This window comes from Bos indicus x Bos taurus, chromosome 14 (assembly GCF_003369695.1).
Source record: "Bos indicus x Bos taurus breed Angus x Brahman F1 hybrid chromosome 14, Bos_hybrid_MaternalHap_v2.0, whole genome shotgun sequence".
Classification (NCBI taxonomy): Eukaryota; Metazoa; Chordata; class Mammalia; order Artiodactyla; family Bovidae; genus Bos; species Bos indicus x Bos taurus.
The window spans coordinates 63,765,485-63,780,798 of NC_040089.1; the positions used below are offsets into that span (position 1 = coordinate 63,765,485).

At 45.9% G+C, this 15,314-nt stretch overlaps 1 pseudogene; it reads right to left on the reverse strand.

Moving 5' to 3' along the window:
* Positions 1-533: 533 nt before the first annotated feature.
* LOC113904016 lies at positions 534-951 on the reverse strand (annotated as a pseudogene).
* Between the last annotated feature and the right edge of the window lie 14,363 nt (positions 952-15,314).

Sequence of the window (15,314 nt, forward strand, 5' to 3'; positions counted from 1 at the left end):
AGGTAACTTTAGGTTTACATTCCAGCCTTATGCATATACCTGCCAAGTGACTAAGCATCTGTGCCTCAGCTACCCAGTCTGAAAGTCAGGTTAATAAGACCTGCCTTCAAGCCCACTGGGTAACAGCATTATGTGAAAAGAGACAGGGTTTTCTGCTGAGTGACCAGGTGCGAACTCCAGGTTGCTGGGTGCTGAGCTGGCTGAAACGGGGGCTCCCCCTCCTCTAGGAGTAGGGCTGTGCTCACCCCACTGAGGGGTTCCTGGCTGCTATCAGCATCAGTGTGCACTTCCAAGAAGCCTTTCTCTGTCGTCCAGACCATTCTCAGGATTGTAGAAGCCTGCATTGTCACATGCTCACTGGGTGCTATTCTGACCCCACTCAGAGTCTCTGAAAAAAAAAAAAAAAGGAAAGTGCAGGGGCTGCGGTCCCTGTCCTGGAGCACAACCTGTGTATTGTTCTGCCAAGCTCAGACAGTGCCAAACCAGGTGGGCCCCTTGGGCCCCACTTTTTTTCCAGCAATAATTAAAATATTTATTTAAAGTAATACATTTACAGCCCAAATAGTTCTACATTGTACATTTCAGGTTTAACCAACTTCATAAAAATACTTGAGAACAGCTGTATCCACAGATTTAGACTACTAAATTATTTCTTTGCCCATTCTTCTCTCTCTTTTCTTTCCTGAATAACCTCTTTCAGATATAGTTCAAGTAGAATTTATCCTCCTCATACTCTGTCCACCGCTCTTTAGGCAGGATCTGCTGCCTCATGCCCAGGTCCAGTGCTCTCTTAATGAGAAACACTCTGTAGTTACAAAGGTTCTCAGGAAGCCTTCTTATGGCTTCTTTTACATCGTCATCCTCATATATTGTATCATCTAGCGTTAAGCCCAGTTTATTGAATCTGTGCTGCACCAGGGGTTGGAATGAATTCCAACATCCACATGGCATGATTAAAGAACATGCTCTATAGGCGAAAGGGGAAATTTCCAGAGGCCAGTGCAGAACCAGAGAAGAGAAGGAATCTTCTCTGGTCCAGTGCAGAACCAGAGAAGAGGAATCTGTCTGCATTCTCCTTTCAGCCACAGAGAATTGTGCCTGGGGCTCAGACTCTGCTGACTGGCAGTTTGGTCTCTGTTCCATGACCAGACCCTCCCCCATGGGCCTCCCTTTGTCTAGGGTAATTGTAGGACAGCCCGTTTGACATGGAGACTATCTAGGCAGCTTGGACCAGTGGTCTGGATCAGGGCAGTGGGAGAGGGCGGAGTAGGCAGGATGCAAAGAATGTTTCTGGGCCTGAGCAACCACAGCAGCTCCAGGCCAGCCCCTCCCCTTCCTCCAGGCCAGCCCCTCCCCTTCCTCCAGACTTGGGGAGCCTAGGAAGAGGAGGGGGAGTCTGCATCTGGTCACACACAAAAACCACCCACAGGACGTCTTGAACACTTGGGCCTGGACCCCAAGCTGTCTTCCCAAGTCAGGCTGATAACAATGCTTACAACCAAGCTCAGGGCTTCTAGAAACATGATTCACAAAGCAGAGCTGGCTTTTAACAGAATCATGAGTTTTATTTGGGGATCAAATAGAATCTCCCTCCCTGGGAAGTGGATTGAATCAGAAATGCTCTATTTTGACTCAGTGACAGAGAGGCAAGTCTGGATGAGACCAGATGACTAAAGGATGGCTCACAGAAGGGTTCTTATTTAATCCTATTCTTCCTACAGAGCAGAGGGTCCGTGCAGTCACTGGGCATTGGTGCCACTGACAGTGTTCCAGAAGGAGGGATGAATAATGCCAGCTAACGAGTCAGGCTGGCTGCAGGCGCTGCGGTGAGCACCCACAAATCCTGGGCGAGTTGAGGTAAACTGTTGTATCCACCTTAGAATAAAATGACTAAACAGTAAGATCCAAGCCTTGTTCTGAAAGGAACAATTTGTTTAAAAATAAAGTTTCCCCAGGAAAGTAAAGAAAAGCAATCAGTTCACGTTTCCAGCAACACTGTCCACATAAAAACCTGTGTTCTCAGTGGAGGCTGGAGACACAGAATGGGCTAGTTGGGGAGGTGGTGGCGTCTCCTGCCTGGGAAGCCAGGAGTGTTAGGCTGAATTCTCACTGGCCTGAGATGATTTAAGTGTTATTCTGCCTAAAAGCAAGTAACGGAACCACCAAAGGGCAAGCCTGTGGGGCAAATGATGGTGTCTTTAGCTGAATATCTTGTTTGAGAAACCGTTTGTTAAGCACCAATATCCTCCTGTTTAATCCGAATAATAACTCCATGAGGTAGACATTAATATGATTGTCACCATTTTACAGGTTAAAAAAATTGTGGCAATGTCCTGCAAAAGGTGAATGGATCACCTATCACGTAGCCAGATGACTTAATAGTAAAAAGAAATGAGCTATCAAGCCACAAAAAGACATGGAACTTAAATGCGTTTTGCTAAGTGAAAGCCAATCTGAAAAGACTACATACGTGCTGCATGATTCCAACTATAGGACATTCTGGAAAAGGCAAAACTCTGGAGATGATAACAAGTCAGGGGTTATGGAGGAGTGAAGGATGAATGGATAGAGCTAATATACTCTGTCTGATGTTATACTGGTGAATATACATCATTATGCATTTGTCAAAACCCACAGAATGTACAACACAAAGAATAAATTCCAATGTGAACTATGGATTTTGGTTGATTGAAAAAACAAAACAAGCGAGGGGAGGGATAAATTGGAAATTTGGGGTTAACAGGTATGCACTACTGTACATAAACAATAAGGACCTACTTGTAGCACAGGGAACTATTCATATTTTGTAAGAACCTATAATGTGAAAGAATCTGAAAGAGAATAAATAAACATAACTGAGTCACTTCGCTGTATACCTGAAACATTGTAAATCAACTACAATAAAACACAAAACCATATTATACAATACCGGGAAATAGAAAATATTTTATAATAATTATAAATGGAACATAACCTTTAAAAGTTGGTTACAATCACTGTATTGTATGCCTGAAACTTATAAATATGATATGCCAGCTACCCTTTGATAAAGAATAAATTAAAAACAAAACAAAACTGTGGTAGGTACTTACCCACCATTCATGTTCCCTGTGCCACACCTCCACCATCCTTCATGCCGTGCCCAGCATGCAGGGCTCAGTAAGTGTTTGTCAGATGAACAACTGAATAAGTGCCTTCTAACAGACGCAACTGTACTCAGTTAGCAGGTGGACATTTCTCTTATCCCTAGGAATGAATCATGATTAGTTCAAATCAGGTGTGGTAGCTTGGTTCCTTGTGCAGTGATTGGCCTAGGAGTGGGTGTACAGCCCAGTCTGGTCAATAAGACACAGCAGAACAGATGTTTAATAGGATATGTCAGAATGGTGGTACTAGTTATTAAACTAGTGAAATACTTCTGTACCAGGTGGTAAATACTGTTCCCCTGGTCTTCTCTTCCCTTGCGTCTCTTCATAATCCAGCATCTACAAGGTTACTTCTGGCATTGAAGGGGCTTCCAAGACTTTGCTCCAGGGCTACATCCAGCATTTGATCTGTTCTGATTATCCTTGAATAAAATTTCTCCTTGAATAAAAAAGCAAAGGCTCATATCTTTTTGCTCATATCCTTTCTTCCTGCTGTTATCACTGTTGTTAGCACCATGGCAGCCATCTTGTAACCATGAGGCAACAAGATGATGATAAGACAAACAGAACCTGAGTCCTTAATGATGCTGGTAAGCCACACTGCATCAAACCTGGAGCTGTCCTCCCTCTAGATGTGATACTATGTGAAACAAAAATCTTTCATAGAAGGTTTAAGTTGTTCTGTTATTGTTCTAAACAATACAGACTCAGGCTCAATGGGTTAAGTAATAATCACTTGATACTGAGTGCTAACCATGTGTCAAGTGCTATGCTAAGCTACTTGTGCCCATCATCTCCTTTGCTCTTCTCAGTAACGTTTGATAGGTACTATTGTTATCCTCTTTTCAGAAAAGGAAACTAAGGCTTGGGAGATTTAAAAACTTCCTGAAGCTCGTGAAACCAGCAATCTAGAACTTGCACCCAGCTCTGGGCTGTACTAGAATACAAATTGTCTTTGTATTCATTTTGACTGCACACAAAGAAGACCTTGTGGGCAGATTTTTTAGGGCAGAAAGGATTTACCTTGGGAGGGCCACTGGCCCTCAGATGGGTCCCTGGCATGTGGCAGCTCCATGGCCTGGTCCCATATCCCAAGTCTGGCCCCTGATGTGCAGGTTAAGAAATTCAATTGTCAGTTACCCCATGCTGAGTGGATGCCAGGTATCTGCCACACAAAAAACACAAGTAAGTGGGTGAAAAGAAGAGCTATCAAGCAGATCAGGTGCAGGTGAGCACTCGCTGGCACCTTCTCTCCCTTGAGGCTTGAAGATGCAAGCACATGGAAAATTAGATTACAAACCAGGAAGCTGCCTGCTAGACATGGGCTCCGAGATGATAGAGAGCTAGTGATCCTCACTGCAGATGTTCCCAGGCTCTGCAGCCCCTGCAGACAGATGGGGAACTCGCTGTGTGGGCCAAGGCACCCACCTGCAGACACTTACATCACTGGGCTTGCTTGGATTTTGCACGTTTTTCACTTGGATGTGTGAATGCCTTCAGGCAGCTCGTTCCTAGCTTCCCAGCTGAAACCAAGTCATTCTCCTTCAGGGTGATTCTGTCTAGTTTGTAGGCAGCCATTACAATCTTGCTTCATCATTAAACTCCCTGGAGGCAATCTTGTTTCTGACTCCTTGTTAGTCCAATACTCCACCTGAGGTTTATGTTTTGGTCCTACATGGAGTTTCATTCAAAAAAGCATCCTCTGACTGTGACAGTAATTTAAAGAAATTCTGATCTTACTTGGGTGGCTCAGGAACACTCAAGGGAATAATCCATAGCAATCCTGGGTTGGGATGATCCCCTGGAGGAGGGCATGGCAACCCACTCTAGTAATCTTGCTTGGAAAATCCCCATGGACAGAGGAGCCTGGCAAGCTACAGTCCATGGGGTTGTAGAAGAGTCGGACATGATTTAGTGACTAAACAATAACAAATGTGTCTCTGAGCTCCTCTGTTCCCTGGCTCTCACGGTCCCACACTTCCTCCAGAATCTCCAGCATCTGAAACAAGACTCAAGCACAGGTGGCTTTTTTCTTCTTTTTCTGCTTCTTACTTTGCATCTCTTTGTTCTATAAATTGACTCAGCCACTCTGCTAAGACCTGTGTCCTTTTCTTCCAGCTTGTCCTCTCTCTCTTGGTTCTGCATCACAAAAGCTACCCCGTTAGGGGATGGGCAGGAACAGGTGTTAAAGGTTTGCATCCATCGAAATCTCCCCCAGCAGACACCAGCCTGGACCCTGATGACAAGATGGTGCCCATGGCAGGGTTCTGGCCTCCACGGAGCTTCCAAGTTCTTGAAAGATACAGGTTGAGGCAACCTAGCCCAACTTGAGGGAGCTCTGACGGACAGGTGGGTGTGTGGATACAGACATAGGTTGGGTGCATACTGAGGACCATGTGGACCTATTGCATGGATACTTACTGGCTGTATTGCTGCACCACCATTGGGAACCATGGCTGAGAATGTGGAGTCAGTGGAGAGAAAACCTCAAAGAGGAAAAGGGGCTACGTCTTGCCTTAAGAGAAGTTAAGTGCTTTAGTAGAAGGAAAGCGGCCTTGCCCTGGTCAGAGAGACATATGCAAGATTATGCATTCCTTCCTGTCACACCAACAAAGGAAAGGGATCAGGGCAGCAGCGAGGCCTCCACCTCTGGCCACGGGGACAAACTGGAGAAGTTAGTTACCTGTGCCTCTCTGTCCTGTGGGGGTGGAATAGAGGAATGGAGAGATGTGGGTGCAGCCTAGAGGAAGGGTAGGTGCAAGCTCCCAGGGGCTGACCTGTGAAGCAGTGATGTCCCAGGATTTGTTCTGCTTCATCCATTCTCACCTCCAAGCCTCCCAAGGTTTTTTCTATTACAAATAATGTGGCTATAAACATCCTTGGACATTAGCCTAGGGTGCTTTAGCTTCTATAGGGTAGATTCACAGGAATGAAATTGCTGAGTCAAAGCTTTGATTTTTTTTTTTTTTAAATTGTAATGGATGTTGTCAGGTTGCTTTCCAAAATGCCTATAACCATTCGCCACTCCACAAACAATGCAAGAGAGTTCCTTTTGCTCTGCATGGTTCAGTCACCCAGTCGTGTCTGACTCTTGTCACCCCATGAACTGTAGCCCACCAGCCTCCTCTGTCCATGGGATTCTCCAGGGAAGAATACTGGAGTAGGTTGTCATTTCCTTCTCCAGTGGATCTTCCTGACCCAGGAATTGAACCGGGGTCTCCTGCATTTCAGGGAGATTCTTTACTGACTGAGCTATGAGGGAAGCCCAATTTTTCTGCATCACTGTCATCAAAGGTGTTCCAGCTATTTTCATTTTTTCAAGTGTGGTGGATATAAAATTACTTTAATCTGCATATCCCTGGTGAGTTTTGGGCATCTTTTCAGATGTTTGTTGCTATTGAGATCTGCTTTCTCTGAGTTGTTATTTTTTTCCTTTCTTTTCTTTATTTCTTTTCTCTTATTTTTTGGTACTTTCTTTTCAATTGTATATTACTTGTATATTATAAATATGCTTGTATATTATACATTAAATATTTCTTGTTACAAATGTAATATTTATTATACATTTGTATGTGCTATATATGTATATTTGCATACTTACAAATAAATATTAATATTATAAATATTTTACTCTGAACATCTATGCCCTTCAGCTTGAGAAAATTATTTTCTGCTATTTCATGACTTTCCACTCTTATTTTCCATGTTCACTGTTTCTGGAACTCATGAATCAGCTTGAAGTCCTGCGGGCAGGCAGTTGGGAAAGGAAGATGGGGGTGAAGCGGGAAGAGCAGGGACAAGGTGGAACCACAAGCACGAGTTAAGCCCCACAGGCAGGACAGAGTGACACCGGTGCCTGTTTTTGTCACCTTGACCCTTTGCTGTGATGTGGGTGTCTGCCAAACACACACCTGGCCCCCAGGAGCTAGAGAGGCTAAAAGTGGAGCAGGAGCTGCTGATTAGATGAAAGTGAAAGTTAAGCCGCTCAGTCATGTCCGATTCTTTGTGACCCCGTGGACTGTAGCCCACCAGGCTCCTTCATCCATGGGATTCTCCAGGCGAGAATACTGGAGTGGGTTGCCGTTTCCTTCTCCAGGGGATCTTCCCGACCCACGGATTGAACTCAGGTCTCCCACATTGCAAGCAGACGCTTTACCCTCTGAGCACCAGGGAATCCCACTCATCAGATGAGTGCACACATTGAGTTACAAATTGGTGGCCACTTCACTTCCACCCTTCAAATCACTCCTATCTCTCTTTTGGCCAACCCCAACCAAAATATACAGGGAAGGGAATTCTGGGAAATGTAGTTCAGCCAAGCCAAGCAGTTTAGTCACAAAGCCACCAGAGCTTTCTTTGAAATCTTACTTAACACTCATATAGCACACATATAACTATATGCCAACTACTGTGCTAAACATTGTGTGTATATTAACTCATTTAATTGTTATAATGCTCCTTACAAGTAGCTATTGTTATAAATATTCCCATTTTGCAGAGGGAGAAACTGAAAATAGAAAGGCTAAGCTGCTTAAGGCAGCCAGCAGGTAAGTGGGAGAGCTGGGCTATAAACCCAGGAAGTCTGACTCCAGGGTTTGCACACTATGCCACAGTGCAAAGGCAGCATTGTGCCCTGGCCAAGTAGATATTTAAAAGTGAAAATTGGTGAGCTGTAGAGCTTTATGTGGGGAGTTGTGTATTGATTGGTTGTGCTTTTATTTTGGACTCTCCCACAAATTTGTTGAATTCTGTACACTAAGGAATGTGTGTTCCAGTAATAGAGGGTCAAAATGAAATAGACTGCTCAAAGAATCTGCATTTTGTCCTCTCTTGATTCCTGTGCCCTCACTTCTCAAGTGCAGGCAATGCCAGCAGAAGGATGAGGTGGGCTCTCAGGAGGCCACTTCAAGGCCCCTCCTGTCTCTCTGCAGGCTCCAGGCTCCCAGGACTGAGATCCCTGGCCTGGGGTAGCCCCAGAGATGCCTCTGCATGCTGAGCCTCTCTCTGCGAGGTAGAAACGTGAGCTAACAGAGCCCGCTTTGCCACGGGTGCTATTCCCCTGGCACGGAGGAGAAAGCATGGGCTGCCTCTATGTTTAGGCACAGCCTGGTCTTCAACAAGGAACCTGAATCCCACACAAAATGGCAAGATACCTCCCCATGCCTTTTGCCTGGTGGCTCAGCTGTAAAAAGTCCTGAAATACAGGAGAGAAGGGTTTGGTCACTGGGTTGGAAGATCCCCTGGAGGAGGAAATGGCAACCCACTCCAGTATTCTTGCCTGGGAAATCTTAAGGACAGAAGAGCATGGCGGGCTACAGTCCATGGGGTTGCAGGAATCGAACACAACTTAGCGACTAAACCACCACCACCACCACCAAGTAGATCATTAGAAGGGATGGGGGTAGCAACCTTGGTTTCCGACATTTTATAACCCTGGCCTCCTGCTCTGAAGCGCCTCACGCAAGTGTACAGAACCCTGGTGCCCCCAAAGGCGAAGTCTGAGTGTGGGGTCACCTGGCCCCCTCAGCCCCGCTCAGGAGCCAGGGACCAGACCTCTCTCGGGGATCAAAACCTTCACTCCTGAGGCCTACCTGCGGCTGCTGTGGGCAGTGCAGGAGGTCACAGAGAAGCCTCCGGCCTGGCTTCCCCGTGCTGATACCCAAGCCTGAATGGTTGGCTGGACCCTTGTCTGCTCAGGAGCTGCACCCCCCCTCCCCCAAGCCCCCACAGTGGGTGTGAGAAGGCAGGTTAGCGCGTGACTCAGTGATCCTCAAACTTGAGTGCATAGCACAATCCCCTGGAGGGTTTAGGCCACCAGCCCCACCCCCAAAGCGACCGAGGCCTGTGACTGTGCATTTCTTACAAGTTCCCAGTCGCTGCAGCTACCTCTGCCAGGAGGACCCCGCTTGGAGAACCACCTCTGCAGAACACCACATTGTCCTCTGAGGCATGATGCCCTTCCAGTACGCACTGCTAAACTGCTGCTGCCAACCCAGCCCGGGGTTAGCGGGGGTGGGACGGGGGAGCAGCCTGGAAGCCGGCCTTTCCTGCCCGCTGGCTCCCAGCACGGAGTTGCACAGCATCAGCAAAAGCCGCCAGAGAGGCCCCGGCCCTCAGTTGAGCCAGTCGCCTACACAAAGCGTCCTCTGTGGTGCAGACTTGCTGACAAGCACCACCCTGTGTTTTGGGGATGAACCAAATCTTCATGACATTAGACCCGTGGATTCCTGGCTCTGAAAACTAACGCGAAAAGTCCCCCTGCTCTGCCAGCTGGCCCACCCAGGGCCCGCCTCTGCAGGCCGGAAATGGAGTCTGGCCGGCCGGAAGTCTAAGAGTTACTTCCGGTGCCCCTGACACTGCCACCCCAATAGAGCTGAGGTGAGAATGCTGTACTTCACAATCCCCTTGGCCTCTCCCACTTTGGCCTTAAAGGGCCTGTGACCGGACCCAGTACTCAGAACCAGAGTCAGGGGCCGGGCTGGCAGGTGGGAGCCACTCAGACCCGTCAAGGATGTCAGCTTTGCAGACAATCATGGAGGCGCAGGGAGCCTCACTTGACTTAAGTGTCCCTCTCAGAGCTTCCGTGGACGCCTAATTGTTTCTCGCTCTTTGGCTTTCAGAGTCTCAAGTCTCCTGACCTCTCTTCATTTTCCCATCACAATGAACTTCAGGTGATGGGCGAGGTATTCGTGCCTACAAAGATCTACTAACGACCTTCTTGGTGTTTAAACACAGGCTGTCTGGTCCACGTGTCTTAACCTGGGCCCTGAACCCAAATACGGACAACGAGGTGAGTAGGTCAGCAGGTACTGAGGTGTTATTCATCTATCACGTGTTGCCAAGTGGAACTGGAGGGTTCGGAAAGATGCCTGACTGGAAAAACTTCAACCACCCTTTGTCTCAGACTCCAGAGAAGAAAACAGAACATTCCTCACTGGGGTTCTTTCTGTTGAGTGTTTTTGCATGGTGACCAATCAGCAGACATTTGCAGTAGGTAGAATAAATCACAGAGTTGTGCTGGCCATCAGAAGTCATTTATTTCACTAACTTTCAAGGGAATTTAAGAAGTTCAGAAAACTGCATGTATACGAGTAAATTCTAAACTCAAGCACAAAGAGGAGCAGTACGTTTATTAATATAAAATTTGTTTCTCTCTGCTACTGCTAATAAATATTAAATAAATATTTGTTAAAAATGGATTTGAAGGGGATGCAAAATTATAACTTGTCACAGATCTCACTATGACTCTGTGTAGATGTTACTGAATTAAATCCTATGGCCCCTGCTCAGGCCCTAGGCTGACCAAGGCTCTCTGCCTCAGGTTTAAGTAGGCTAATAACCAAGATTGAGGCAGTACAAGCTTTATTCGGTGGCCAAAGAAAGGAGAAGCAGAAACTAAGTTTACAGCTCAACTTCTTGCCCATCTGGAAAAAGACAAAGGCAGGAGGAATGAGGCTAGTGATGGGGAGGCAGGTGCATTAGTCTACTGGGAAAGGGACCAGGCTTCTCTCCAGGCAGTGGATGCCATCCTCTTTTTATCCCTTTTGGTCTTTACTGTCAGTCCTGGTCACTAATAGGTGTGCCATTTATTTACTAATGAAGTAAAATGAATGAAGTGTATAATGAGACTCAGCATCTGTTGAAGGTCATATTCCTGCCATCTTGGTCCTGGCTAGTTCCATTTAGTTTCTTTTCTTTTTTTTTTTTTGCCACACCATGTAGCACTCAGGATCTTAGTTCAGCAACCAGGTATTGGGGAACCCTGTGCATCCCCTGTTTTGGAAGCACAGAGTCTTAACCACTGGACTGCTAAGAAAGTCTCCATCTCATTATTGTTTGTTTGTAGCTTCCTTTATAATATCTGGACCCTTTAACTTAAGATTTATGTTAATTCCTACTAAAGGTGGGGTCATAGGTTTTGAGCAAAGATCTAGAGCAGCTCTGGTAGCATAAAATCTATGAAATGTAAGCTTGTCCAATTTTTGGGGTGAGTATTCATAGCTTTTGTCGCGTCACTAAAAACACCATGAACAACATCACCAGCTGGAAAAGGACAGGAACCAATGGCTTAGATAAAGCTCTCAAGCCACTCCGACTTCTCTCCCCTCCCCTCCTTCTCTCTGCCCAGATGTCTCCAATCCTGGCTTTCCCCTGTGGACCTGATGAGGCACTAGTCTGGAGTCACATGTTTCACGAATCACCACCCAACTGTGGGTTAAAGTGAGCTGAAGGGCTTTTATAAACTGAATGAAATAATATGTATAGAAATACTTTACAAAATTATTCAAAAGTAAGGAGTTGAGGAAAAGGTAGGGAGTTGCCAGTATTGTGTTAGTGCAATGACCAATTCCCTGTCTCCTGACCACCTATCCGTGGGTATTTACTTAGTGCTGTAAGTGCTGAAGGGTACTAATGACCACAGCTAAGGTGTGCTGGTAGCTTCCTGTTCCACTTATTCCCCACACTAACCCTATGGGCCAACATTGGCTGGATCATGGAGAAAGCAAGAGAGTTCCAGAAAAACATCTATTTCTGCTTTATTGACTATGCCAAAGCCTTTGACTGTGTGGATCACAATAAACTGTGGAAAATTCTGAAAGAGATGGGAATACCAGACCACCTGACCTGCCTCTTGAGAAATTTGTATGCAGGTCAGGAAGCAAGAGTTAGAACTGGACATGGAACAACAGAATGGTTCCAAATAGGAAAAGGAGTACATCAAGGCTGTATATTGTCACCCTGTTTGTTTAACTTCTATGCAGAGTACATCATGAGAAATGCTGGACTGGAAGAAACACAAGCTGTAATCAAGATTGCCGGGAGAAATAACAATAACCTCAGATATGCAGATGACACCACCCTTATGGCAGAAAGTGAAGAGGAACTAAAGAGCCTCTTGATGAAAGTGAAAGTGGAGAGTGAGAAAGTTGGCTTAAAGCTCAACATACAGAAAACGAAGATCATGGCATCCGGTCCCACCACTTCATGGGAAATAGATGGGAAAACAGTGGAAACAGTGTCAGACTTTATTTTTCTGGGCTCCAAAATCACTACAGATGGTGACTGCAGCCATGAAATTAAAAGACGCTTACTCCTTGGAAGGAAAGTTATGGCCAACCTGGATAGCATATTCAAAAGCAGAGACATTTCTTTGCCAACAGAGGTCCGTCTAGTCAAGGCTATGGTTTTTCCTTTGGTCATGTATGCATGTGAGAGTTGGACTGTGAAAAAGGCTGAGCGCCGAAGAATTGCTTTTGAACTGTGGTGTTGGAGAAGACTCTTGAGAGTCCCTTGGACTGCAAGGAGATCCAACCAGTCCATTGTGAAGGAGATCAGCCCTGGGGTTTCTTTGGAAGGAATGATGCTAAAGCTGAAACTCCAGTACTTTGGCCACCTCATGCGAAGAGTTGACTCATTAGAAAAGACTCTGATGCTGGGAGGGATTGGGGGCAAGGGGAGAAGGGGACGACAGAGAATGAGATGGCTGGATGGCATCACTGACTCGATGGACATGAGTCTGAGTGAACTCCGGGAGTTGGTGATGGAAGGGAGGCCTGGCGTGCTGCGATTCATGGGGTCGCAAAGAGTCGGACACAACTGAGCTACTGATCTGATCTGATCTGATCTGAACCCTATGGGCGGAGAAGGCAATGGCACCCCACTCCAGTACTCTTGCCTAGAAAATCCCATGGATGGAGGAGCCTGGTAGGCTGCAGTCCATGGGGTCGCTAGGAGTCGGACATGACTGAAGCGACTTAGCAGCAGCAGCAGCAGCAACCCTAAGGGGCAAGCAGTGTTATTATCACCACTTTACAAATGAGGAAACCAAGGCCTAAGACAATTTAGGTAACCTGCTCGAGTTACTGGAAGATATTTGAACTGAAGGCATTCTTGCTTTGGCCCTTAGCTAATAACCTCCCCTGAGCAGCTGCTGTTTACCAGGAGCTGTGCTAACTGTGCTATGAGTATTAACCTCTGGAGTCTTTACAGTAAATCTGTGAAATGAGTGCTACTAGTATTCCCATTTTACAGAAGCCCAAACTGAGCTAGAGATTGCTTGTCTCTGGCCACAAGGTCCAAAACTAAAAATACTGGAGCTGAGATTACCCCAGTCTTACTCCAGAGTTCACACTCTTAACCCTCACACTGAAATTCTAGGCTTTAAAAAGCTGCTTAAACCAGCCTCCCAATAACTCTGGGGTGGGGACGGGGTGGTGCATTCTTTAAAGGCTATTTCTGTTTTTGGAGGATTTGAGCTATTAAGATTCAAAATCTCATGAGTAAAGAATAATTTCATCAGTCTTCTCCCACCTGCATGATCCCACTTTGGTTTCAAGAGATACTCTGCGTACACCTACTGTGTAGAAGCGCTGGGTACAGGGTGTAGGGGCTGCAAAGTTGAAGAAGAGTGGTCCTCACTGGCTGGGGGTACTTGTCTAGGCTGACAGATGCGACCATGTAAACACCACAGAAAGTAGACTGATGAGATGGCCTGACAAGGTACTAGAGAATTTGGGGAGCATTCTGGGGCTTTTGCTGACCCTTGGGTTCCCTGGTTGGGGGCCAGGGTGGGTGGGTGGGGGCTCAGCTGTGACAGGTGTCAGTGTTTTAAGAGGTGCCTACAAGCAGGGGAGACACACAGGGCTGAGATGCTACTCAGCCCACTAGCTCCTCTGCTGGTTTCAAACTGTAGGAAAAAGGAGGATTTGGTCTTGTCATCCATCTGGTCACATGCCCCAGCTGCTCTTTATTTCCTCTGCCCAATTTCTCTGTCAGTGCCCAACACAGAGACACATTTCAGGGTTGTGGGGTTCTGTGTGGTCACAGAGGAACAGACCCATCTCTCAACACTTCCGGCCTAGTGTTGGGGACATGGAGCCCTTGAGGCCCCCGCCTGCCTGTTTCCTAACTGATGATTAACTGTAGCTGACAACCTTGCATTACATAAGAGGATTATGAAATTCTGTAACAGGGAGGTAGGTGATCCGTGTGTATAAATAGACAAAAACCTCATGACTATGCTACTTTAAGACTCAGAGACATCTAGTGGCAGAAAATTGTATCTGCAGCCCTAGCAAACCTCCAAATAAGTGACTTGAAAAAGTTCTAATTTGTACCAAAACTAGGAAACTTTAGGTTAAATTACTTTCAAAGAGAAGAAATGTACTGGTTTTCCACTTGTTAGGAGTACAGTATGGTCTTTTTTTAAAAAATCGAAATATAGTTGATTTGCAACGTTTCAGGTGTACATCAAGGTGATTCAGACTATATTCAGATACTTTTCCATTATGAGTTATTACAAAATAATGAGTAGGGTTCTCTGTGATATACAATGGGTACTTATTATTTATTGTACACATAGTACTGTTGGCATGCTAAGTCACTTCAGTTGTGTCTGACTCTGTGCAATGATATGGACTGTAGCCCACCAGGCTCTTCATTCTATGGGATTCTCCAGGCAGGAATACTGCAGTGGGTTGCCATGCCCTTCTCCAGGGGATATTCCTGACTTAGGGATTGAACTAGCCTTTCTTATGTCTCCTGCATTGGCAGGCAGGTTCTTTACCACAGCACCCCCTGGGCAGCCCCACATGTATTCCTTAATTCCAAATTCCTAATTTATCCCTCCCCAGCCTTTCCCTTTTGATAACTGTAAGTTTGTTTTCTATGTCTGTGAATCTGTTTCTGTTTTGTAAACAAGTTCATTTGTATCATTTTCTTAGATTCCACATATCGCACTTGTATTCACATCCTTTCCAGCATTTATTATTTGTAGACTTTTTGATGATGGCCATCTTGAGGTGTGAGGTGATACTCATTGCAGTTTTGATTTGAATTTCTCTGATAATTAGTAGTATTGAGCATCTTTATTATGGTATTGTCTTTAACAAAAAGTACCATAAGTCTGGGGCTTCCCAGGTGGCGCTAGTGGTAAAGAATCCACCTGCCAATGTAGGAGACACAGGAGACATGGGTTCCATCCCTGGGTCAGGAAGATCCCTTGGAGAAGCAAATGGCAAACCACTCCAGTACTCTTGCCTGGATAATTCCATGGACAGAGGAGCCTGGAGGTCCACAGTCCATGGGGTCACAAAGAGTCAGACATGACTGAGTGCCTGAGCATATACACCATAAGTCTACTTTAAGCCTGTTCTTCCCAAAGTTTTA